Below are 26,235 nucleotides of genomic sequence, written 5' to 3' on the forward strand. Positions count from 1 at the left end.
GTATTTTTATTTGAAAATTTAATCCACATACATTCAAAGTCATTATTGATAGATAAGAACTTAAGAATTTACTCCTTTTTTGTTAAATTTTTTTTCTGAATATTTTGTAGATTCTCTTTCTTCCTCTCTTTGTTGTTTACTCTGTGGTTTGGTGGTTTTCTGCAATGCTGAGCCTTGTTTTCTTTCCTCGTATTATTTGTATACCTGCTACAATTTCTTCCTCTGTGGTTACCATAAAGCTAACATAAAAAGGCTTGTGGTTATAATAACCTACTTTAAGCTGAGAGCAATTTAACTTTGGGGGCATAAAAATACTCTAGACATTTTCTCTCCTCTCCACAATTTATATTTTTGTTGTCTCAATTTACTTTGTTAAAAATCTATTATGCGTTCCTTAGCTGCTAATGATACCTTATCATTTTTAAACTATTTTGACTTTAAACTTCCATACTAAAGGATTGAGAGATTTACGTTACACTGTTACATTGCTGGTGTATTCTGAGTTCAATTTATGAATTTTCCTCTACTGGCAAGTTTCCTATTTTATTGTATTTTCATGATAGTAATTATTCTTGTTTTGTTTCAAGATGCAGCACGCCCTGAAGCATTTCTCATAAGGTTGATTTAGTGTCATAAATTTTCTTAGATTTTGTTTGTCCGGGGAAATATTTACTGCTATATTTCTGAAGTATAGCTTTGTTGAAAGCAGTATTCTAAGCTGACAGGTTTTTTATTCTTTCAAAACTTTGAATGTATCATTTTATTCTCTGCTGGCCTGAAAGGTTTCTGTTGAGAAGTCTGAAGGTAGTCTAATAGAGATTGCCTCATGTGTAACTTGATGCTATTCTCTTTTATCTTTTAGAATTATCTCTGTTTTGAATTTGATAATTTGAGTATAACATGCCTTGGAGCAGATCTTTTTGGATTAAATTTAATTGGAGATATCTGAGCTTTCTGAATCTGGAGATCATATCTCTCTCCCATACTTGGGAAGATGTAGGCTACTATTTTGTTAAATAGGTTTTCTGTGCCATTCCCCCTCTCTTATCCCACTGTAACTCCTATAATACAAATAGCTGTTTGTTTAATGGTGTCCCATGAGTCCTCTAGGCATCCTTTAGCTTTTATTTCTTTTATTTATTTTTAATATTATGACTGGGTTATTTCAAAAATACCTGTTTTCACATTTAAGCACTCTTTTCTTCTGTTTAATATATTCCATTGTTGAAGTACTCAGTTGTGTTTTTAAATTTTATTTATTGATTTATTTAGCCCCACGTTTTCTGTTTAATTCTTTTGCATAATAATGACTGTTGATTTTCACTCAGATCATGAATTATTTTTGTTTTATTGAATTATTTGTGTGTATTTCCTTGTATTTCAATGAGTTTTCTTGAGGTAATTATTTTAAATTTATTTTCAGGCATTTGTTACTGTTCTTTTCTTTGAGGTGTATTACTGGAGACTTATTGTATTCTTTGGAGGGTGGCGTGTTTTCTTGATTTTTTATTTCTTGTGTCCTTACATTGATATCTACATATCTGTTGGCATAAAAAGTGCCTTTTAAAAATTACTTATTTAATTTAGAAATGAGATTTTACTCTGTCTAGGCTGTAGTGCAATGGTATGATCTTTGTGAAGTAACTTTTATGAGAAGGCTCTTTCCTATAGATGAGTTCTTGGGTTTTATTTGGTTATGTTGCATTCAGTTTGGTTCTGAGTAGACTCAGTAGCACAGTGCAGTCTCTTTAGCTGTAATCCCTGTTAGCATCTTTTGTGACAGCAATGTCTGCAATTACCTCAGTGGCTTAGGCTGTGAGAATCTGTGATGACAGTGTTATAGTTTATATTATGCTAAGGACCAGTCTGGCATGTATGGGCACAGATAGTCAGGCATCTGACTCTCTGGGGAGATGAGGCTGCTTTTGGGCCACCTGTCATGCTGAATGGCTCTTCAGCGGCCTGTCAGTGGAGCATGGCCACTGCAGGACCAGCTGTTGGGGCAGATGTGAATATCTATGGGCATGATGGGGCCAGGCAGCTATACTGCATTCTTCCTTGGGGAACAAGTTGCAACAAGACTGTGTTTAGCCTTATGTTGTACAGCTGCACTGTCCAATATGATAAGCACTCACCAAATACAACTAGATGAATTTTAATTAAATACAATTGAATAAATTAACAGTTCAGTTCTTCATCTACATTACCCAAATGTGGTGAGTGACAATAATATTGAATATCAAAAATATGTAACATTTTCATCATCACTGCGAAAATTTCTACTGGGTGGTGTCTTAGTCTCCTTGGGTTACTGTAACAAAACACCATACACTGGCAACTTAAACAGCAGAAATTTATTTCTCACAGTTCCACAGGCAAAATCCCTCTTGTTGGCTTGAAGACTGCTGCCTTCTTGTGTCTTCACATAGAAGAGAAACAGAGAGAAAGTAAGCTCTCTGATATGCCTTTTCTTATAAAGGCACTACTCTCATCATGAGAGCCCCAATCTTATAGCCTCATCTAAAGCTAATTACCTCCCAAAAGACTAATCTCCAAGTACCTTCACTTTGGAGGTTAGGGCTTTAATATATCAATGTTATGGTAACACAATTTAGTTCATAGCAGTCAGTGATATGTTAGGGTACAGAGTCATTTCACTTACACTTCTCAGCCTTTCTTCCACTCCTAACTTAACAATGAACCATTTCTATAGTCTTTGATAGATGGGAGAACATAAACGTAGGAACCAGGGTACCTCATTTCCTTATATAATAGTGTTCTGTTGGTCCTCTGCAATTGGCTTTTGGAAAGGAAATCAGATGCCTAGCCTATGGCCTGATGGAACACATACAGCCACTGCCTTGAATGCTGGGCATCTTTCCCTACATGTGTGGACATTCCCCCACAGTTCTTCAGAATGTGGCATCTGTGAAAAGCCACTGGTGGTATTTTAGAAGTCTCTTAAAAAAAAAAACAGAAAGTGAAGGAGGTCATTGGCAGGGCTAAAATTATGAATACTATAGATATATGTATGGAAAATGAGATAAAGATAAGAAAGAAAGAAAGGAAGAATGCAGTAAGTTGCTTGTAGTGACGAATTTCTCCTCTATTTCAGGGGAATTGGAAAGTATAAGACATAAAACACTAGATTTGAATCTTGCCTCTGTCACGTATACTCTATACAATCCTGAGTGATTTTCTTTGCCTTGTTGAGCCTCAATGCTTGCCTGGACAATAGACCTAAATTATATTTTGAGAATTAAATAAGAAGATATGTAAATTCGATTTAACCTATTACCTAATACAGTGTAAGCTGGCACCAAATATTTGTTCTTTCTGCATCCTATTCCATAAGTCTCCACAGAAAATAATTTACTCAGCCATTTGTTTTAGATGTTGCATCATTTACTTTTGTTTACTTTTATTCAAAAGTATAAATAATGAATGACATATTATCATGGACTGAATTAGACTGATATAATGCAGTATGAGAACGTGGATTGAACTTGGGCTCTGAAATCAGGTAAATTCAGCTTTGAATCCCAGTTCCATAACTTATTTTATTTACAACCTTTGGCAGGTTTGACTCTCTGAGCCTCAGTTTCTTCATTTATAACATAAAGATAATAATAGTAGTAATTATCCTTTGACTATTGCTAGAATAAAATAAAATAATGTGTGTATAGTGTTTATCTCCATGTCTGACAAATAAATTGAAAGATAGAAAGGGAAAAAGAAGAGAGAAGATGAACATTTGGAAGTTGTAGAAAACTTTAGAGGAAAATCATTTTCATTGCTTCAAAATTCCTTTGTTCCCACTCTATTTCTAAAAAGTTGAGGCAGTGTGCCACAGGAGAAGGAACACTGGTTCAGGGTGTCTATTCGCTTTCCAGAGCTGCAATAACAAAGCGTCATAGGCTGAGTGGATGAAAACAATGGACATTTTAAAATCTCACTAATTGTTTTGTCCTCGTGTGCCTGTCTCTGTGTCCCTTGTTGTCTTCTTATAAAGATACCAGTCATATTGGATTAATGGCCAATCCCACTCCAGTATGACCTCATCTTAATTAATTAATCTGACTGATTTGCAACCAACCTGTTTCTATATAAGTTTACATTCTCAGGTACTGGGGATTAGAATATCAACACATAGTTTGGGGAAACACAATTTAACCCATAACAGGGGCCAAAATTCCTGGGTACAAATTGTGCATCATCTTCTAGTTAGCTGTGTTCATTGAGCCTAGTTATTTTTTATTTTTTTTCTTTAGAATAACAAAAAATATTTTTCTAAAACATAAGATTTACAGAAGTTTCCAGACAAGCCATACAGAACGATCACAAGCTTTCTCTGAAGGGGGGAATCTACGCTTGACAGCAAAGTCACAATGCTATTAGTGAGGGCTGTGATGTTTGTTTAATGTTCACATTTTGGTTCAAACAACCAAGCTTGTCCATCTACAGCATCTAAATAAAGTTAGACTTGGCTAGAGAGCATATTCTAAATAACTGCTTAGCTGCTTTTAACCAATGCAATTAGATCACCATAAAAGGGGGAAAGGAGCCCATAAAATTAAAATAAAACTACCTCCCCCCTCAAAAAAATAAAGGAAAACACCCACACCCCTGCAGCTAACCTGACAACCACCTTCATTCACAGTGCTTTATACTTTAACCTCATCTCCTTTTCTTCTTCTCTAAATTAGTAATTATAATGCCCATTTAACAGATTTATTGTAAAGAGTAAATGAAATGTTTGATATTTCATATCTGTTGTATAGCAGGCATCCCAAAACTTTGGTGAACACATACACACATAATCATTCAAACACAGAAATCTACATGTATATGTTTAGCAATATATTCTGATTACATAAAATATAATTGGAACTACCAGAATAAAAGAAATGTTTGTTCTGGTTCAGATAATTTTTTCATATTCTAGTTTTGTTCCAAGTGAATTGTTATAGAAACTATATAAACTCTGTTCTGATCATATTGTTTCATGATTCTCAGTAGAAAAAAAATCCAAAATAAAGCAAAATTAAAAATTCTACAAGCTCTATTTTGGAGTCATAATATTCATACTGCCTGTTATCATTTTTAGTTGACGATTTAGCCCTATTCAAGTCCCTAGTAATTATTACAGTCCTCCTGGCTTTTGTAAAGGATGAGTGGTTTTCCTGCTATAGAGTGATTATTTATTTGCTCTATTACTTAGAGAGACTTGTGGGTGTAGCAGTAAATTGAAATCAAAACGATAATTTAAAATGTCCTTTTTGTTGTTGATTCATCTTCGCCTTCCAATGAACTGTGACAAGCACAGCAAACCCGTTCAAACCTACTATATTTGTGTATGTGCTCACAAGACATGAATGACTGCATTCAATTGGATGCTTATAAATTGGATCTCCATGTCACCTTTAAGTGAGAAGGTAGGAACACAAAATAGCTTAACATAAGAGCAGACTTGTACTAGATGCCTGAGTGAAACTAAAATAGTGAAAGCTCTGCCCTGTTTTCAACAAGATGTGTGTGCATTGTACATACAGCATTTTATTTTTAACAAAAGATAATTGATAAACGTCATTGCATTGTAGAAAGTAAATAGCATAATCGAAGGAAAATAAACCTGCCTGAAGTACTACCGTCTATTTTGTCCCTTTGAGACACAACAAGAATGTTCATATGGCTGAGTCTTGGACCGATGAGAACTTGGAATCAATGCTAATTTTATAACAAGTCAAAATTTTAGGAATTGTGACTTTTTTCCAAGATTCAAAATTAACTTTTTTCTCATGCTCTTATTTTTATATCATGCAAGTCAATTCAAAATATTAAAAAATGTTTCATACTGGGCTTTCTCATTCATTTGCTTGCATTCCCTGTCTCTCTTATGTATATTTATATTATGTTTAGTAATTCCTCTTTGACTTTGTAGGTCCATTGGTACTTTAATTTTGGAATTTTATATTCATTACTTCCTTAGGTTTCTCCTGCTATAGATAACAATCTCTTTCCTTTGCTTTTTAAAATGTATTATTTCTAAATGGATTTGTTCTCATTTTTCATACTCATCATTACACTTATAATAGCTGGTTTTCCATCTGTCTCCTTTCTTTCTTGCCTCTTGGGGCTTCTTAAAATCTCATCAGAAGCTCATCAATGAACAACACTATTAGGAATCAAAGTGGGGCGCTCCTAGGTAACTATTTACAAACTATTTTATCAAATAAAGGAAATATGGGAGACTCTCAGGGTTTCTGGCTAATTCTGCTCTTCTCCAGGACAAAAACCCGTAAATCATCTGCTAAGAAAGATGGTCTCATAGCTTCTCAGATACTAGGGAGGGCTCTTAACAGAAAGGCAGGAAAGGGAGATTGAGAGGAAAAGTTCCCCACTTAAAGTAGTGCTTAGTGCATTGAGAATCACAAACTAGGGGGAGTAGTATGAGCTAAGGCTATGGGGGAAGAGTATCTCACAGGCCATTTCGGGCCCATTAGCACAATCCTGGAATCAAATTGAAGTATAATTGAAAGTTATAGAAATGATTCAGAAAGGACAATACTATTATCCAATTCATTATATGTTAGAAAGATTTTTCTGAGCCCTATGAGGATAATGGATGGAGAGGGATGGTAAGGATAGATGCTAGAAGACATATAATCAAAGAAAGTTAAGGGTTGCTTCAGCAAGATGTTAGAAGAAAGTGTTTGTATTTTGTAGGCAGTTGTAACACAGTTCAATAACTTCTACAAATCAGAAAGCAAAAGTATGAGTTTGGTGTTTCCAGATTTTTTTTTGGAAGGTCTGGTATTTTGAAGAGAGAAATCCCCCCAAATAAAAGAAAGTTACATTGGTTATGATATAATTATGACCTTTTAATATTAATATTCCCCAAGGCTTACTGTCCTGTAGTAATTTGGGTTGTAGGGATATACTATCCACCAGACTTCATCTGCATACACAGTTCCAGGACCTTGCCACTTTACTAACTGCTGCTTCTTATGTGTTTTAGATTTGGTCACATAGTCTTGCTGTCATAGTGTTTTGATCAAATTAAATTGTGGTATAATATTAAATCATAATTGTCAGGAAGAGTTGTATTGAGTGTGCTTTACTGCTGGGTAGCTCTCTCCCATGGATGGTTAAGCAGGTTGTGCACTGTACACGCCTACTTAATGATCTTGCATACACACTGATGACCTCTTGTTGTGCCAATGAGGTCTCCACCCCAACCTCCATCTCTCTGTGCTGCAACTCCTCATGCTCCATTGCAAGTGCTCCCCTGTCTTCCCCTGTCAGTACTATCCTTAGTTTAACTCATCCCATCTTGATTCTAACAATGTGTAATGAGCTTTCCCTCTGTACTACTGCAATTTTGTTCTCCTGGAAATATCGGTCCAAAGCATCCACTACAGGTTTTTGAAATGAACCAAAGAGAAAAATGAGAATGCCCATCACAAAGCAGCCAGCATCTGAGATATGGGATGCATGCACATAGCTGTATTGACATGGACTGCACCAGAAGGTAAATCCTTTTCATTGTTCATTCATACAAGCCATTAGTTCCTTTACGGTTGCTCACTCATTTTTTAATCACTTATGTTTAGTATGCCTCCTGCTATAATTTGCCTTTTTTTATTACTATCCTTTGGTTGGACACAAACCATAGTTCTTCATGAAAACCAAAGACTACCATTTATAAAGGCCTTTCAGGTGGAATTATTTCATTCTTTGAACATTCCTATAAGGTACCAGTTTTTATCCCGCTTGTGTCCTTGATTTTATTTCCATGTCTTTCCTATTGTTTGTTAGATCTTAATAACTTAATAAAACATTAGTGAAAAAGGTTTAGATATATCTGTTTTACTTGACTTCCTGACCTAGGATATTTCTGACTTATTTTCAAAGCCCTTTCTAAGGTGTTTCTAAAAGATTTCAAATTCAATATAATGCAATTAGCTATTTCTCTGGCTTTATTTTTTTTAAAAGAATGGCAGGTATCAATCTTGAGATCTATCACCATCAATGCTGCCATTTCTCTTCATTTGTCTAATTGTTATTGATCATGGAAAAGTAGTTTTTGATTGAGGTACAATGCAAAGTAATATGGATTATAGTAAATGAACTTTTCTACAGTTGCTGAATCAATTAGGGAAAAATATCTAGAGTTGCTCCTAATGCAATAAAGTCCAATTTTCATGTCACTGACTCGTAGCCCTAGTTTCTTGCTTGGTCTAGGCCTAGATGTTTAAAATAAATCCCTTCTTTTGTTTATATATCAAAATCCCATTGCCCTGAGCAGAAGGATAGTCAAAATAAGTCTGTACTCCTGCTGTTCAAAGAGAACAGAATGAAATTAGAACAAAACCAGATTTTACTTTTAATCCTTCAAATAAGAAGCTTTTCTGCATGCATTTATATCAAAGCAATATACATTGTATTCTAGGTTAACAATCAAGAAATCCATATCAAGAGGATATCAGCAGTCTGCAGCTGCTATCACAGAGGAAGGAGGCTCAGCTCTGATTTTTCTGAGATGACTGATAATGATAGCATTGTAGATAGATGAAGCACCTTTCACCCTGAAATGCTTTATAGAAATCACTCATGATAGCTGCGACTACTGATGCTTAGTCCTCTAGGGACTTATACGCAGCAACAGAAATGTCACATGGAGGAAAAATGGAGAGAGAAAAAAGAAACGGCTACAGGACAGGTATAACCTTATGGCTAAAGACCCATTCAAGAGCAGGGAGGAACTCTTAAGGTATACAGTACTCTCAAGATCTGAACATGGGGTCTGAAGGTTTACAATCTTCGGATCTGTTCTTTTAATCTAACTATTGAAATTCATGCTAGCCTTAGATCTCAGGGCCTCAGTGCTCCTTTGGTATAAAAGTTAGTAGGTTCATATGTAATGCTAGAATAGCTGTTAATCCATGTAATTTTTATTGAATTTGCATAACGATCTCTGCTGTAACATAAGTGAGGTGGATTATTTCTGTGCATTTGGGTGTTCAATGTCTATCAAATCTGTATATCATTATTAGTGAAAATTCATAGCTCACTTTCAATAAAGCATTGCAACTTACAATATTACATCATATGCTTTTTCATTTGAGCCCCCACCTTTCATATGTGATATGAAGGAATGCTTTTGCAGTTGTTTTGTCTCTGTGTTATAGAAGCAGATATTAAGCCTTTTAGAATTAATAGACTCATACAAATCTGTGAAGGCATCAATGGATTATCTAACACCAGATCCACTGATGTCTTCCTCTAGACAATATTACTAAATGATGCTTGAGGTTACATTTTTTTACATGTGTCACCAAAATATTCCCTAATAAACTCTTCTACTCATATGCCAATAATTCTGGAACTCCTAATTCATGTAATAGCCCTTCTTTATAAATACAAATTTTCTTGGTAATCTATATAGCTATGACTATAGTTATTTCATTTGTTTTAGAGTTTAGAGGTTGTTTTTAGAGTTAAAATTCATTTTGTATAATTTGAATGATTCACACTGGTGTTAATGACCTGCTTTTTCTTGTGCCAACATTAGCTATGTATGCTTTTAGAAAAAAATACTGAATATGTCTGTTTTATAGATTACTCAATGAATTTCAGGTCTCTGGTTCCCAGACTAAAAGGACTGAACATCTTCATTACAAAACTTGATTGCTACTAATTTATTATAAGACAATAATTAGTGTAATTATATTATCCTCCTGAATAAATCAACTACTCATCTTCCACCCTGCCTTTCTGCAAATATAATACTTGCTACGGTTCTAATATGAGAGTAATCAAGACTTTTGCCAAGGTAATAAATAATGTAATCTTCAGCATATGGGGAAAATGAATTAAAATGAAAATTTTCCACTCACCTTTTATATATGGCTCTATAACATTCTTAAGAATGTTAAATCATGATTATAAGGAAGGGTTTTATTTAGTGTGCTTTACTTCTGGGTGGCTGCTTCCTGTGAATGGTTGAACAGGTTCTGCGCTGTGCTGCCATATGTAATTACCTTGTATCCACACTGATGACAATAATTATTTCATTCAAACATTAAAAGCTAATTTTGTGTCTTTTTCTAAAAGATAGGGACATCATTAAACCAGATGGCCTAGGTGTCTGTTTCATAGAATAAGTATTTCAGCATATATATGTGTGTGTTGTGCACGTGGGCCAGAGGATTGTAAATAAACAAACAAGAAAATGTATCAATTATTTACGTGGTATGAATAAAATGAAATGATATGATTTGTAAGTGATTCAAGGGCTCTTTTAGACTAAGTGGTCAGAAATTATATTCCTGAAAATGCGACATTTAAGCTAAGACCTGAATGATAAGAAGGATCCAACCCAGCAATGATGTGGAAAGGAGTATTTTAGGCAGAAAAAACAGGAAGTCCCAAGGACGTGTAAAGAGAATACATGTAAGCAAAGAGAAAATGATACTAGATAAAGTCATAGCAGTAAAGGGATGAGGAGCAGATTGTGTAGTAACTAACTAACTAACAAGAGTAAAGACTTAGGGTTTCATTTTAAACTCTGTATAGGAGTGTTTTGAGCAGTGGAATGACATGATCTGACAGATGTTTTTAAAAGGTGCTCTGGTTATAGAGTGTCAAACAGAGGATACCCAGCAGTTACTAGTTGCTTCTGTTTTCCAAGTAAGAAATAAAGATGGCATGGTTGAGGATGCTCTTCATGGCTGTGGTCAGGAAAGATTTTGATGGTGGAGCCAATAGAATATGCTAATATCCTACATATAGGATAGATATTTTATATGTAAGAAAGTAAGGCATTAAAACCATCCCCTGTGTTTTGATCTCAAGCAACTAAAAAGCTTTGTTGTCACTTAATGACTGGAAAAGTCCAGTGTAAAAGCAGGTTTGTGGTGTTGAGTGGGTGGAAGAGTTATTTTCTAGATATATTAAGCTTAAGATGCTTTTTTAGATAAATATTCAAGTGAGTTGCTGAGTAAGTTGTTTGATAAACATATATTTGAGGTTCAAGAGGTGATTGAGGCTACAATTAATTTTTTTCAATATTTGATTTATATGTATTAAAAATAAAATTAAAACATTGAACATCTATTGAGGTCAGGTACTGTATTAGTAATTAAAACCCAGAGGCAGAAATAACTGTTATTAATCTGATTGTAGTAACAACTAATAGAAATCCGAACACAATATTTTGTGTTATGATATGGACATGTAAAGGATACTATGGGTATCATGAAGTTTGGTATCACAGAAGAAGTCTTAGAAGAGGCCATGAGTGAATTGAGTCTTCAGAAAAAAGTGAGAGTTAGCCAGTTGGGGCAAGCAGGATAAAGTTATTTTATGTGCAGTCACATGGAGGTTAATGCGATTACCTTACCATGTGTTAACTTTACCATGTGATTTTAGCACAGATGACATATGGTGAGGACTCGAACATTACACTGCTTAAATTTTCTTTTAAAGCTAATAGGAAACAAGGAAGGATTACGATCAGATTTTGTTTTTAGAAAGAATTGTCTAAAAGCAGCTTGGAGAACAGAATAGAGGATAGTACTGAAGACTGGTTGATCATTGCATTTGTTTTCTGTTAACACATGAGAAATAATAACGCACAAGGGACTTAAGCAAAACTCATGTATTAGCTCACAGTTCTGCACGTAAGAAATTGCAGTGGGGTGGCGGGTGTATTAGTCCATTTGCATGCTGCTGATAAAGACCTACCCAAAACTGGGCAATTTACAAAAGTTTAATTGAACTCACAGCTCCACATAGCTGGGGAGACCTCACAATGCTGGAGGAAGGCAAAGAGGAGCAAGTCACATCTTGGATGGATGGCAGCAGGCTAAAAAAAAGCTTGTGCAGGAAAACTCCCACTTATAAAACCATAAGGTCTCATGAGACTTATTCACTCTCATGAGAACGGAACAGGAAAGACCTGCCTCCATGATTCAATTACCTCCCACAACAAGTTTATCTGTGTCCCCACAAGATAAGACTTGAGTGGGGACACAGACGAACCATACCAGCTGGGTTCAATGTTTAATGCCCCACAAGGTTGACAGCAAGTCTTGGCTTGGATATACTTTTATCTTGAAGCTATGGTATCTATCCTAAGCTGCACCTCCCTCAGGAGAATCATCAGAAGCTTAACACTGTGGAATGAAAATCTATGTCACTAAAATAATCTAACCAGCCATGAAAGAAAGAAATAAGCAAACAACAATAATAAGCCTCAGGGGAGAAGGTGATACTCAGAGTTGTCAAAATATTATATTTTAAGCTGGATGCGGTGGCTCACTCCTATAATCTCAGCACTTTGGAAGTTCGAGGCAGGTGGATCATTTGAGGTCAGGAGTTTGAGAACAGCTTGGCCAACATGGTGAAACCCCATCTCTACTAAAAATACAAAAGTTAGCCAGCCACGGTGGCGGAAGCCTGTAATCTCAGCTACTAGGGAGGTGGAAGTGGGAGAATTGCTTGAACTCAGGTTGTGGCAGAGGTTGCAGTGAGCCAAGATCTGCCACTGCACACTAGCCTGGGCAACAGAGTGAGACTCTCTCTCAAGAAAAACAAAAAACAAAAACAAAACCTATATATACATATATATATAGTACCAATATATATAATAAACAGAAGCTGCCTGTGAGAGTGACGAGAAGTTGAATTTAAGAGAAAAAAGACATCAAAAGTAGCCATTATAAATATGTTTAAATAACTAAAATAAATCATTATTGAACAAGTCAAGGAAGATATAATAAGCGGGAGTAAAGTTCTATTAGGCTGAGAAAATGACTCCAGATGGCAACTTTACTCCACAAGAAGTAATGAAGATAATTAGAAATCTTAAATGAGGATGTTAACATATTAGAATCTCTAACTATGAGTAAGAGATTTTTATATGTTAACATACTTATTTAAGATTTGTTTTTACTTTCTTTTCTACTCTCAGCTTCTTTGAGACATAAAATTATACACAGTAATAATTATAAAAATATACTGTTGGATCTGTACCATTACTAGATATAATGTGTATAACAATCATACACCAGAAATAAGAAAAAATAAATAGAAAATATATAGGAGTAATGTTTATAGGTCTTAATGGAACTAAGGTAGTATAAACCTGAAGCTGATTCTGATAAGTTATGGTGCATATGGGAAACTGTAGAACAGCTACAAATAAGCTACATTAAAAAAAAAAAGAGGATAAATTTTTTAAGCTACTAAATAAATTTAGTGCCTTATTAGAAAATATTTACTTAAGGGAAAGGAAACCAATAGGGGGAAGAGGAACAAAATAGATATAAGACACATGCAAAACAATAACAAAAATGACAGATGTAAATCTAACTATGTAAAAAATAGTGTAAATGGATTAAACAAATCCAATTAAAAGTCAGAGTTCATCAGATTTAATTTAAAAAGTGTATGCTATTTACAGAAGACATGCTTTATATATAAAGATAAAAGTAGATTACATGTAAAAGGATAGAAAAAATTTTATCAGGCAAAAAGTAATTACAGATAGCTATAGTGACTATATTTGTATAAATCAAAATAGACTTTAAAACAAAAAAGTCACTAAAGAGGGAACTTTTATAGTGATGAAAGTATAAATTGATCAGGAAGGTATAACAATTGAAAATATGTATGTATCTAAGAACAAAGAATCAAAATACATAAAGCAAATACCTTACCAAAGTGAAGGGAAAAATGAGAAAATTTCCATAACATTTAGAGACTTCAACATATTACTTTTGTTAATGGATAGAACAACTAGGCTAAGTATCAACAGGGAAACTGAAGATTTCAACATCAATATAAATTTATTAGAATTAATGGTATCTGTTGAACACACTACCTAATAAAAATCAGAGTATACATTCAGCTCAAGTGTACATGAAAAACTCTGCAGTACAGACTGTATGCAAGGCAAGAAAGAAAGAAAAGAGAGAAAAAAAAAAGGAAAGACACAAAGAAAAAATTCAATAAATTCAGAAGAATGGTAATACTATAAAGCATGTTCTCTACAACATAATGAAATTAGAAATCAATAACAGAAAAAGATTTGGGAAACTCACAAATATGTGGACATTAAACAACAGACTCCTAAATTACCAGTGGGTCAAAGAAAAAAGTAAAAAGGAAAATCAAAATACTTTGAATGAAAATAAACATGCAACACACCAAAATGTGGAGAGTGCCGCTGAAGCAGTGCTTAGAGGCAAATTTACTGTCCTGCATGCCTTTCCTAAGAAAGAAGAAAGAAGAAAGATTTCAGATTAATAACCCAACCTTCAACTTCACGACACTGGAAAGAGAGGAGCAAACAAAACCTACAGCAAGCACAAAGAAGGAAATAATAAGAACTAATGTGGAAATGAAGTGGAGAATACTAAAAATAAAATAGATAAAATCAGTGAATCCATACTGTGGTTCTTTGAAAACAAGAGCAAAATGGACAAACCTTAAAAAGGGGGAGGTGAGGAGATAAAAACATGTAAAACTAATTGAATCACGAATTCATAAATAAAAGATGAAACATTACCACAAACTATACAGAAATAAAAGGAATAATAAAGCAATACTTTGAACAACTGTATGCCAACAAATTAGATAAATTAGATGAAATGGACAAGAACCACAAAATCAACTATTCAAAGTGAGTTTTGAAGAAGTAGACTTATGGAATATAGCTGATATAGAATGTAGGATAGACCAAGAACAAGTAATCAAAACTGTCAACAAAGAAAAGCCCTGCACTTAGATGGCCTCACTCGTGAACTCTAGCAAACATTTGAAGAATTAAAATGAATTCTTCACAAGCTTTTCCAAGAATGTAAGAGGAGAAACACTTCTCTACTCATTCTATGAAGTATTACTCTGATACCAAAACCAGAGAAAACCAAACATCTGAAGAAAAAACACCTACAGACCACCATTGCTTATAAATATGAACACAAAATTGCTAAAAAAAATACGATCAAACTAATTCCAGAAACATATAAAACAATTATTCACCCTGACAACGTGAGATTTAACCTGGAATGCAAAGTAGATTTAATATTCAAAAATCAATTAGTGTAATACACTATAACAACAGAATAAAGAACAGACACCATATGATCATTTTAATAGACATAATAATACATTTGATAATATGTCATACAACTTTATAATAAAAACACTCAACATACTATAAATTAAAGGGAATTTCCTCAACCTGATAAAAGTCATCTAAGAAAAACTCATAGACAACATCATACTTAATGGTGAAAGACTGAAGCCTTTTTTCCCGAAAATCAGATGACATAATCTTGTATGCAAAAAATCTTAAAGAATGCACTACAAATATATTAGGACTAATACACAAGTTGGCCAAGATGATAGTGTACAAAATCAGTGTGTGAAAATCAATTGGATATTTATACACATGCAATGAACAACCTGGAAATGAAGTTAAGAAAACAATAGGATAAAATGCTTAGGGATACATTTAATGAAAAAAGCACAAACCTACTCTGAAAACTACAAAAAATTTTTGAAGGAAATTAAAGAAGACCTAAGACAGAGAAAATATTCCGTGTTCATGGATGGAAAGACTTCATATTGTCAAAATTGAATACTTCATATTATCAAATTGACAGTACTTCTCATGTTGACCTACTTACTCAATAAGATCTCTGTCAAAAGAAGAGATACATGATTAAAATGTTCTAAATTTTATTGCAATAATGGTGACATAACTCTGTGAGGACACTAAAAAAAATGAATTATCTGCTTTACATAAGTAAACTATATGGCATGTCAATTATATCTGAATGAAACTGTCAAAAATGAAAAGAAAACTTAGAAAGGAGAAAAAGGGTTAACACTGATTTCCATAAATATTTAGTTCTAATATTTAAAATTATATAGAAATTTACATTTAAAAAAATAATAGCCTGTAAAAAATAGCAAAATAGCAACATTTTGATTAAGCTATTCCTTCTCTTACAATGTTTCTTTGAGCATGTTCACTATTTTGATATTCTATTTTGAATGACCTTCCAGATTATCACACTAAAGAGATGGTGTCCCAAAGTGAATTTATGGCCCAGGATGGAGTGTGTCTCTTTCTTTCCTTGTCCTAGATAATCTTCTTCTACAGATACAGTCAAATAGCTCAGGAAATCCTGCTTCCCTCTCTAAATGCTCACACTCTCATTGGTGAGTTCTAAACTGTGGACTGGAATGAGTATCAAACTCACTTTTAATAATTTCAACAACTTACCTTTTTCTACTCCTTGAAATTGCGTTATCTCAATTTCATTCTCTCCTAATCATAAAGATGCATTTTCAAAGTTTCCTGCTCATATTTTAGGGATTTCAGCACTTCAAACTCAATTTCTTACTTCTCTTAAACTCCAGTTTCCTCTTAACAATGTTTCTTCCCTATCTTTCTTCTTTCCTTCTTTTTCTTTCTCTTTCTCTTTCTTTCCTTTTCTTTCTTCATTTTCTTTTTCTTTCTCTCTCTTTTCTTTTTTTCTTTCTTTTTTTCTTTTTCTTTCTCTCTTTTCTTCCCTCCCCTCCCCTCCCCTCCCCCCTCCTCCCCTTCCCTTCCCTTCTTCCCTTCCTTCCCTTCCCTTCCCTTCCCTTCCTTTCCTTTTTTTCTTTCTCTATGTGTCTTGCAGTTTATCCTGTTTTAAAGCCAAAGAGAAGTTGACCAATTGCAACTTTCATCCGTTATCACCGTGTTATCGATACCAAGCTAAAGGTCTATCTTTTATCTTTCCCTTTAGAAAACGAATTTGAGGCCGGGCGCGGTGGCTCACGCCTGTAATCCCAGCACTTTGGGAGGCTGAGGCGGGTGTATCACGAGGTCAAGAGATCGAGACCATCCTGGTCAACATGGTGAAACCCCGTCTCTACTAAAACTACAAAAAATTAGCTGGGCATGGTGGCGCATGCCTGTAATCCCAGCTACTCAGGAGACTGAGGCGGGAGAATTGCCTAAACACGGGAGGCGGAGGCTGCGGTGAGCCGAGATCGCGCCATTGCACTCCAGCCAGGGTAACAAGAGCGAAACTCCGTCTCAAAAAACAAACAAACAAACAAACAAACAAAAACAAAAAAAAAAGAATTTGAAAACCTCCTTTTTTTTCGAAGTTGAATTTATCTTCATTTTTAATTTATTTTATTTCATTTTTTGGGATAGGATCTTGTACTGTTGTCCAGACTGGAATGTAGTCGCTTGATCCTAGCTCACAGCAGCCTCAAACTCCTGGGCTGAAGCTATCCTCCTGTCTCAGCCTCCTGAGTAGCTGGGACAACAGGTGTGTGTCTCTAGTCCTGGCTAACATTTTCAAAAATTTTTAAATTTCTAATTTTGGTGGGTACACAGTAGGTGTGTATATTTACCAGGTACATGAGATGTTTTGATACAGGCATGCGAGGTGAAATAATCAGATTATGGAGAATGAGGCAACCATCACCTCAAGCATTTATCCTTTTGTTACAAACTGGCTAATTATTTTCTTTTTTGTAGAGACAAGGTCTCACTTTGTCACCTAGGCTGGTCTTGAACTCCTTCGCTCGAGCAATCCCCCTGCCTTGGTCTTCCAAAGTGCTGGGATTACAGGCATGAGCCACTGCAACTGGTGTTAGCTTTTTTATTTTTAATATTAATTCATGGGGTGTCTTTTCCATCATATACAATTTCACAATAATATATTACTTCCAGCATATTATTTTGAAAACTCTATTTCTCCAAAAAGTTTCCGTGTGATTTTCTCCTTTTATTGTCATCTAAGATCTGAGTTTTATCAGACTTGTTTGTTCCACAGCAAGTCATCCTTTTACTCATCTTTGGCTATGTAATGAGGAGTGAAAATACTAGCTGATACTTATTTAAAGTTGACTAAGTGTCAACTTCTTTCCATCAGTTTGATATGGATTGCCATATTTAATCATTACAACAACCGTATGCAGGAGGTGTCCTTTTTAGATGAAGAAACCAAAGCAAAGAGGGTTGCATAACCCGCCTCATCTTATCTGGCAGGAGAGTGGTGGAGTTAGAATTGAATTCTGAAAGTTTGACCATAGAGATTGTTATCTTGATCATTATCATAGGTGCTGTTTCCCTTCAGTCCCCTGATCTCTGTCCTTGGTTCCCAGGTGTCCCAGGGGTTTTGCGATTTTTTTTTTTCGTCTGCATAATTTTTGTATATGCTCATAGGATCAAGTACATTCTTTTCTTAGTATTCATCGTGCCAGATGACCTTTTGCATCTGCTCTATCCGCATCACACACGCTTACTCTAGGATATGTTAAAACAAATATGGATGAGGTTTACAGGTAGAAAGATTTGGTGTGTATATGTTTTATACCACCTGTTATGTTATGTAGGCATCAGTTAAGTTTAGAAAGGTAAGCTGAATACCATGGGAAATGATATTTCTACTAAAAGGAGCAGCCCATGTAAAGGTATTGTTAGTGGTTCGGTATGTAAGAGTACAGGACACCTGGTGGGTGGGCAGAAGTGAGGCTAAAGAGGAGGAAGCAGAGAGGAGAAAGACCATAAGGTGATAAGTTATGTGAAAGAGTTTGTGATGTTATCTTTAAGTTTTTGGCAGGCGAATAATCAAATCATATTAACATTAGAATTCAAATTTTAACATCAAATAATAAAAACTATGCTACTTTGATTTTTGTGTAAAAATGATATGCAGCCAATGTGGCTATATGTTAGTATTTTCATATTTGTTTTCTAGCAAAAATAATCATTTGTAATTAAATATATGAATTAATATTACGTATAAAATGTTAATAGTTTATAATGAAAATAGTAGTAATAATAATAAGCATCGCTATGGTGGAACTGAAGGGGAAAATTGTGAGTCTGAAGCAGAGAAGAGACTAGAAGAGAGAGGGGTTTTCATAATAAGAGGGAAAGGAAGAAAGGAAGGAGAAAAAGAGAGAGGAAGAAAGAGAGAGAGGGCAAGAGGAAGAAAGGAAAGAGAAAGGAAGACATTGAAGAAGAAAGGGAGGGAGGGAGGGAGGGAGGGAAAAGAAGGAAGGGAAAAGGGAAGAAAGAAGGGAGGAAGAAGGGAGGGAGGAAGGGAGGGAAGGAGGGAGGGAGGGAGGGAGGGAAGGAGGGAGGGAGGGAGGGAGGAAGGAGTTCAAAGAGAAAAAAATAAAATGAGATGTCAAATATGCAGATCAGTATGTATGGGTTAAAGGCCAAAGTTGGCATCTTTCTCATTTAGAATCTAAATTTTGGGTAGTAGCTAAAGACTTGGGTTTGTGATAGGGCCAAGGAAGACAATGTAGACTAAAAGGAGGAAAGGGAAAACAAAGTTTCTATCTGTGGGAAATATCACATTTAAGGGGCAAGAAGAAGCAGATATGCTTAGCTTAGATTATCTGAGAAGGCTTTTTTTGTTTGTTTGTTTGTTTACCATGACTCTATTGTCGACCTAATGCTGGGGGTGAAGACCTCATACCTGTACCTTAAACCATTTAGCCTCTTGGTGGTGAGTATACCTGGGTTAGGTGCTGTCTCCTTCCCACTTGGAGGCTAACCCAGATTGTGTCTAAATGTGACCCTGCACTTGTTTATGTCTGTTCTACGTTACTCATCCCTGATCTTTAGGATGTAATATTCTTGCTAAGTTTGGTTGAAATAAGGTACAATTCCTGGGTTTTTAAAACTCATTATTCCAATATATTTGTCCATTTCCATGCCCCTATTTTAGTTATATTAAATAAATGCTGAAGGTATTTTTAGTAGATTACTGGGAAGAATTCACCTAATTGATTCTATTTGCTTAGTGTTAGAACTTCTTGATTGCAATATGAAGATTGATAAAGTGACAAGCAACTTTGCTGACTATACTATATTGTTGTTGACTTCAACAATATAAAAATTGAAATTAAAAACCATGCTCTTCAGCTTTATTTCAGTCCTTATAGTTATTCCAGATATAAATTAGGCAAGTGAACTTGGAATGTCCTTGGGATTCTTTACTGGTGACCTTAGTACTAAGCATAAAACTCGGTACTGCAGGAGGACTGCAGCCGCATTGATCTCTCTGTGGTTTAACTCACTATGTGTTTATCGTCAGCACTGTACAACTGCCAGGCTATTGCATTCTTTAATTCTTCTATAATGTTATTGTCTCCTATCGCTTTCTATAAACTTATTAATTGTTGAATGTATATAGACCATCTTTCAACAGTTAGTATAAGGTCTTCTTTAGGGGAGAATCCATGTTTCATACTTCCCTTGAATGCTGCAGTTTTTGGCATAATGCCGCAAAAGTACTCAATAAAACCTTTTGATTTATCAATTAATGTACCGATTACTTACAATCATTCTTATAAAACCATGGTAGGTAAAACAGAAATGTTAATGATGTCTTTGTCTTTCATATGATTGTTGTGAGGATCAAATCAGGCATGAGATGGGAAATTACTCCACTGCTGTTAGGAAGCCCTACTAGGCCATTAAGAGGAATTCGGTTGAAATTGTTCTTTATTTTATAGGATACGCTTTTTTGCTGCCTGCTTTGGAATTTCAGTAAAACAAAGAAACCAAACAACTCCTGAATATACACTGAATGGTTTGGTTCTAGTGAGATATTTTTAAAGTTTTGCTCCAGAGCTGGGCTGACTCCAATCCCAAAGACAATTGTGCAGGCTAGTTAGGAAATTCTTATACAACATATCAAATAGAGACCACAAAGGGATTTTTGGCAGAACAGAATATAATAGAATAGAAAAATAGTTTGATGTGTTTTGAAGATTTAATCCCTTCCACTTGGTTACCATTAATGAAGACAAATGCTCCTCTAAGATCAAAGCGAAGATTTTGACCTGTTTCCCAAATGGTGCGGCAAGGTGCTCCATACCACGTCATGGGTCCTCCCTTTCAATGACATCTTTGTGAAGTTAAGCTTGTAGCAGGTTTGATAAAAAGCAAATATGGGGTAAAAACTGAGGTGGAACAGAAAATGAAGATGGCTATATGCAATCTGATTCTAAGGTCTGGGAAGTCGTGGAGTGCCTAACAGTGCACACATCCCAACTCCAAAAGCAGTAGGCACCCCACTGCCGATTCATAGGAAATATATTTCAAGACCCCTGATGGATGCCTGAAACAGGAGACAGTATAAAACCATACGCACACTGTATTTTTTCCTATACATACATATCCCTAATAAAGTTTAATTTATAAGTTAGGCACAGTAAGAGACTAGAAACAGTAATGATAAGATAGAACAATTATAACAGCGTACTGTAATGCAAATTACCTGAATGTTTTCTCCCCCTTCTTCTTTCTCTCAAAATACTGTAACATTTTCAGATCAGAGTAGATGGAAATTAACTGAAACTATAGAAAGTTGTAACTGTGAATAAGGGAGATTACAGTTTTGGAGATAAGAATGAAATAAAAATACATTTTTATTTTATGTGTATTATATTTTCAGAGTGCTAATAAGTTAAGACATAAATACTTTCTAAGGTGTTTGGATCTACTTTCTTAATAAACTGAACTCTTAGGTCTTTGTTTTTGCCCAAGTGTGCTCTAAAAAATTCCTGAGACATTGTGAGCACTGAGGACAAAGAAAGATTGAGAGCTACTAGCTCAGTGCAATGAAATACACATTCGGTTTTGGTGAAATACAAATATTTGACACGTGCTTAGTTTTTTTATATCAATTCCTTTACCCACCTATGACTGTTTTAAGAGATTTTTTTTGTGTGTGTGTGCAATTTATCTAAATAAAATACATTTTTCTCATAGGGCACCCAGGGGAGGTTCTGATACATGAGTGTCACCTTTTGGATTAAGAAAGTCACTTCACCACTGTTGGCCTTGATCTCTTCACATCTATGAAATAAGTGTAGATTATGTGACATTCCTAGTCTCTTTCTAATCTAGAATTCCAAAATACTATAAATTTAGAAAATTCTTAAAATACATGAGATGACCATCAGATGGCAGAATCAAGAGAGTTCTCCGCCCATTGTTAATTGAAGAGAGAATTAGCATTCTCTCTGGAAGCAATGGCCTAAAATTTTGACGTCTGATATGTTGCACTGATGTGGGCATTGTCCAATGTAAAGGGTACCAGAGAAAGACCCTGGATAAATAGGTGTCAACACTTGTGGTAAATTGGAAAGGGATGTCTGAGCATTGTGGAGCAGGCAGTTCTTCAGACTTTATCATTTTGCTTGGGTTTTGCTGTCGGAAAAAGGATGATGTTGAAGAGAACGTGCTATCACGTTTTTGATAGCAATGTACTTAGAACGCAGTCTTGTTCTTTCAAGTGTCCTAAAACTCATGTCATACGTGTAAAAAAAAAAGTTCACAATCATTTTCTTTTGCTCCTCCTCAGGGTGGTTGATAATGTAGCTAAACTGTGAATGCAGGTAGAGTCATCTCTCTGGATATTTATGGTGATATAAGGGTTCCTAACATAACTTTTTTGATATTTCAATAGCTGCTTTTATGTAAGAATAAACTCTTAATTGCACTTTAAAAATACCTCTATCACCCTGTTGATACTCTTTAAAGCAATATCGAATGCTTTTCCAGTAGATTTAAAAACAAAAACAAAACTCAGCCTATTTGCAGTTTACCTTTTCCTTACACCTGTTACCCACTTTTGCTCTTCTATGTTGTGAGTAGTTCTCTCATGCCTTCTGTGTAGTCTTAATACCTGTCACTTCCTCAATACTTTTATCCTTTTCATCTTCATCTTCGTGGTTCCTCTGTGGCTGAACTTTATTTTTTTTATAATTCACTATACAGTTTCTCTCTGATGTTTTTCTCGCAGTACTTTTATAATCTGTATGCATTTATTGTTCTTTGCAGAACCTTCTCCTTGCCATGTTCATTTATTTTCTGATAATCTTTATTAGATCTTTTACTTTGTATTTTTCAAGTCTTTTAAGTACCCTCTTATGCAAATTCTATTTTTTATTTAACTCTCTTAGCTTGCCTTGTCTCTGATCTTCCTTTGACAATTTTATTACAATTTCTTTCATCATCTTTACTTTCTTTTTTTAAAATGTCTTTGAAATACAATCTTCCCACTTTCCTTTTACTGTTTCTATGATTCCACTCCTCTGTTCCCTCTCATATTCTTGGCCTTATAATTTAGAACAATTCTATCTCAGCTCATCTTTTTGCCTCTCCCCCTTCCTTTGTTTGAAACTGGTCCTTTGCAAAAGGCTTGGCTACCCAGAATGGCTTTCTTAGTTGTTTAAAGGAGGACCAAACTGATATTTCCAAATACCTAAAGCTTTACAAAAATCAAGCTCAAAGAGATGACAAATTGAGGGTCAGGGCTGAAGGGCAACAATATGGCTTGAAAGAAGATGTTCAAGTCAGGTGACGTTATTTCATTTTGTAGGTTATATGTGCCATATACATTCCACAGTTTTCTAAATAAGCCAGTTTTCTAAAAAGCACAGTGGTTGGTAGGTTCTTGGCAATTTTAAAATTTTTATCTTTTGGAGAAAGGGTCTTGCTCTGCCTCTGACTGAAATACAGTGGTGCAATGATAGCTCACTGTAGCCTCTAACTCCTGGGCTCAAACTTCGAGTAGCTGGATTACAGGCCTCACTATGTTTTCTGCTTTGTAGATAAGAGATTACCATATTGCCCAAGCTGGTAACTCTTGGTCTCAAGCCATCCTACCACCTCTGCCTCCCACCCTCCCACCTCAACCTCCCAAATAGCTGGGATTACAAACACATGCCACAGACGCAGTAGGTTCCTGGCATCTTTTATTTTCTTTTTCACCATTAGAAACTAAAGCCCAAATTTCTAAGTTAACATAAGGCCTATAATTAGAGAGTAGACAGTCTTCTTCAACCTCTGAGCTGACTTGGGATGGGGAAAAATATAGTAGACAACTTGTTACATTTCTTCTTTCCTTTTTCAAAATCTTTGCTTTTAAAGCTAGCCTGCTTCTTCAGAATGGGGTAAAATAAAACTAAAGCTGGGCGGGTGTGGTGGCTCCCACCTATAATCCCAGCAATTTGGGAGGCCAAGGTGGGGGATCACCTGAGGTAGGAGTTTGAGATTAGCCTGGCCAGCATGGCAAAACCCCGTCTCTACTAAAAGTACAAATATCAGCTGAGCATGGTGGCATGTGCCTGTAGTCCCAGCCACTCAGGAGGCTGAGGCAGGAGAATCACTTGAACCAGGCAGACAATGAGCTGAGATCATGCCACTGCACCCCAGCCTGGGAGACAGAGCAAGATTCCATTTCAAAAATAAAATAAAACCAAGCCCATTCATCCATTCCTGCAATAGGATGGTCCCAGAAGAAGGCATAATTGTCTGATAGTAGTTAATTAGTGAGTATTCTCCTACTAAGGCATTGCAGGGTCTTTGCTATTTCTAGGTGCTAAATATCTATTTAGTATACTGCTCTCTAGGATGAAAGGCTCAGCAGAGTGCTGGGCTCAGGAACTGATCTAGCTGCTATTGGATATGAGCATTGGATAGAAAGGACAGGCAATCTTCGCTGCTGGTAGTAAGGTAGCTACTGCTGAGTCTTCCCTCAAAGCAAATGGCACGTTAGGCAGCACATCTTGTTATGAGTCTGATAACCTGAATCCCTGCCTGAGTTACTGACCTGGGGCTGTTGTGTGACACCTGTCATTTCTCTCTCTCCTTCTACTTTTGCTCCTGCAGAAGATGAATTGGTTGCACTCAGTGAAATCTAAAAATTCCTTTCAGCTCCTTCTCCTTTGTCATAATATTTCAAGTTCCATCATTAAACATTGATTTCTTTTGGTTTCTAGGGCTTTTAGGTTTTCAAGGATTGCCATTAAAATGCGTAGCTGAAGGGAGGAATAACATTTTAGAGTGTTTTTAGCCCATATATTTGAGGAGGTTTTGACTGACCCCTTAAGGAGCAGGCCATTTGGGAGTAAGGCATGGATGATCTGCTAGGACAAAGGGGACTAGAGGATCAGGGAGGGACACACATGGGGAGACAGAGGAGACAACAGACACGAAGAATAACTAAATGCTAGTTTCTTTGACACATATTTTATCGATTCCTGCAGAAAACCTGGGATGTAGTCATTACCACACCCATATTTAATATGAAAAACTGAACATCAGAGACCAAACACAACACAGCTACGCTTACTTAGAGAAGCAGAGATAGCATGGGAACCAAGGTTGTAGGATGCCAGGGTCTCTGCCCATAGCCTTCACACTGCAGCCCGTTTTTTGTTTTTTTTTTTTTTTTTTTTTTGAGATGGAGTTTCGCTCTTGTTACCCAGGCTGGAGTGCAATGGCGTGATCTCGGCTCACCGCAACCTCCGCCTCCCGGGTTCAGGCAATTCTCCTGACCCAGCCTCCTGAGTAGCTGGGGTTACAGGCACGCGCCACCATGCCCAGCTAATTTTTTGTATTTTTAGTAGAGACGGGTTTTCACCATGTTGGCCAGGATGGTCTTGATCTCTTGACCTCGTGATCCACCCGCCTCAGCCTCCTACAGTGCTGGGATTACAGGCTTGAGCCACCGCGCCCGGTGCCAGTTATTTTTTGCTTATTATTATTGTTTACAGTGTTACTTAGAGTTAGTTCTGCAGAAATAATGTACTTCACCTTGATTATCACATTCAGTCCTCACCAGTGGATATCATTATTTTTTTCCAGGTTTCCAGAGGAAGACCTGAAGTTTAAAAGTCTAATAATCTGAAAACAACACATAGCTCACATCTCAGGGACTGATATAACAGGTATACACATATATGGGAAAAAATCTGGAACTTTTGACAAAGGCCTTAGCTCACACTGCATTGAATCACAACTGCCAACAAACAAACAGAAACAAGCACCTTTTCTTTCCCTCTATCTCTTTGGCTTGTCCATCATATTGCTCATTTCTTATAATTCAAAGTTGTAAGAAATTGATCCCCTTCCCTATCCTTCTTTTTTTTTTTTTAATCAGAAAACTGTTTCCTGTGAGCCTCTTTCAATGCAAAGTGCCTCACTCTTTGATCTAAAAGTCAGGTTACACAACCTGGTTTATTCTTTTTATCAATTCAAAATTTTAGGAGACACTTTTTCAAGTGTCAGATATCATAATTAAATGCCATAAATACTTGTTGTTGAATAGCTAAGCCATTTCTGGAGTCAAATTTCATAAAGTTTGTCTTCTTTCAATATTACTAGATGGCATTGCACAAATT

General features: G+C 35.7%; 1 long non-coding RNA gene across 1 annotated transcript in view; it reads right to left on the minus strand.

Moving 5' to 3' along the window:
• LOC116558219 overlaps positions 1-26,235 on the minus strand; it is a 39,842-nt gene that overhangs the window by 6,172 nt on the left and 7,435 nt on the right. Inside the window, exon 2 of the long non-coding RNA XR_004271905.1 lies at positions 24,663-24,870. This is a non-coding gene — a long non-coding RNA (uncharacterized LOC116558219). The remainder of the gene's footprint in view (positions 1-24,662; positions 24,871-26,235) is intronic.

This window comes from Sapajus apella, unplaced genomic scaffold, assembly GCF_009761245.1.
Source record: "Sapajus apella isolate SASKATOON/1434 unplaced genomic scaffold, GSC_monkey_1.0 scaffold21, whole genome shotgun sequence".
In the NCBI taxonomy this organism is placed as follows: Eukaryota; Metazoa; Chordata; class Mammalia; order Primates; family Cebidae; genus Sapajus; species Sapajus apella.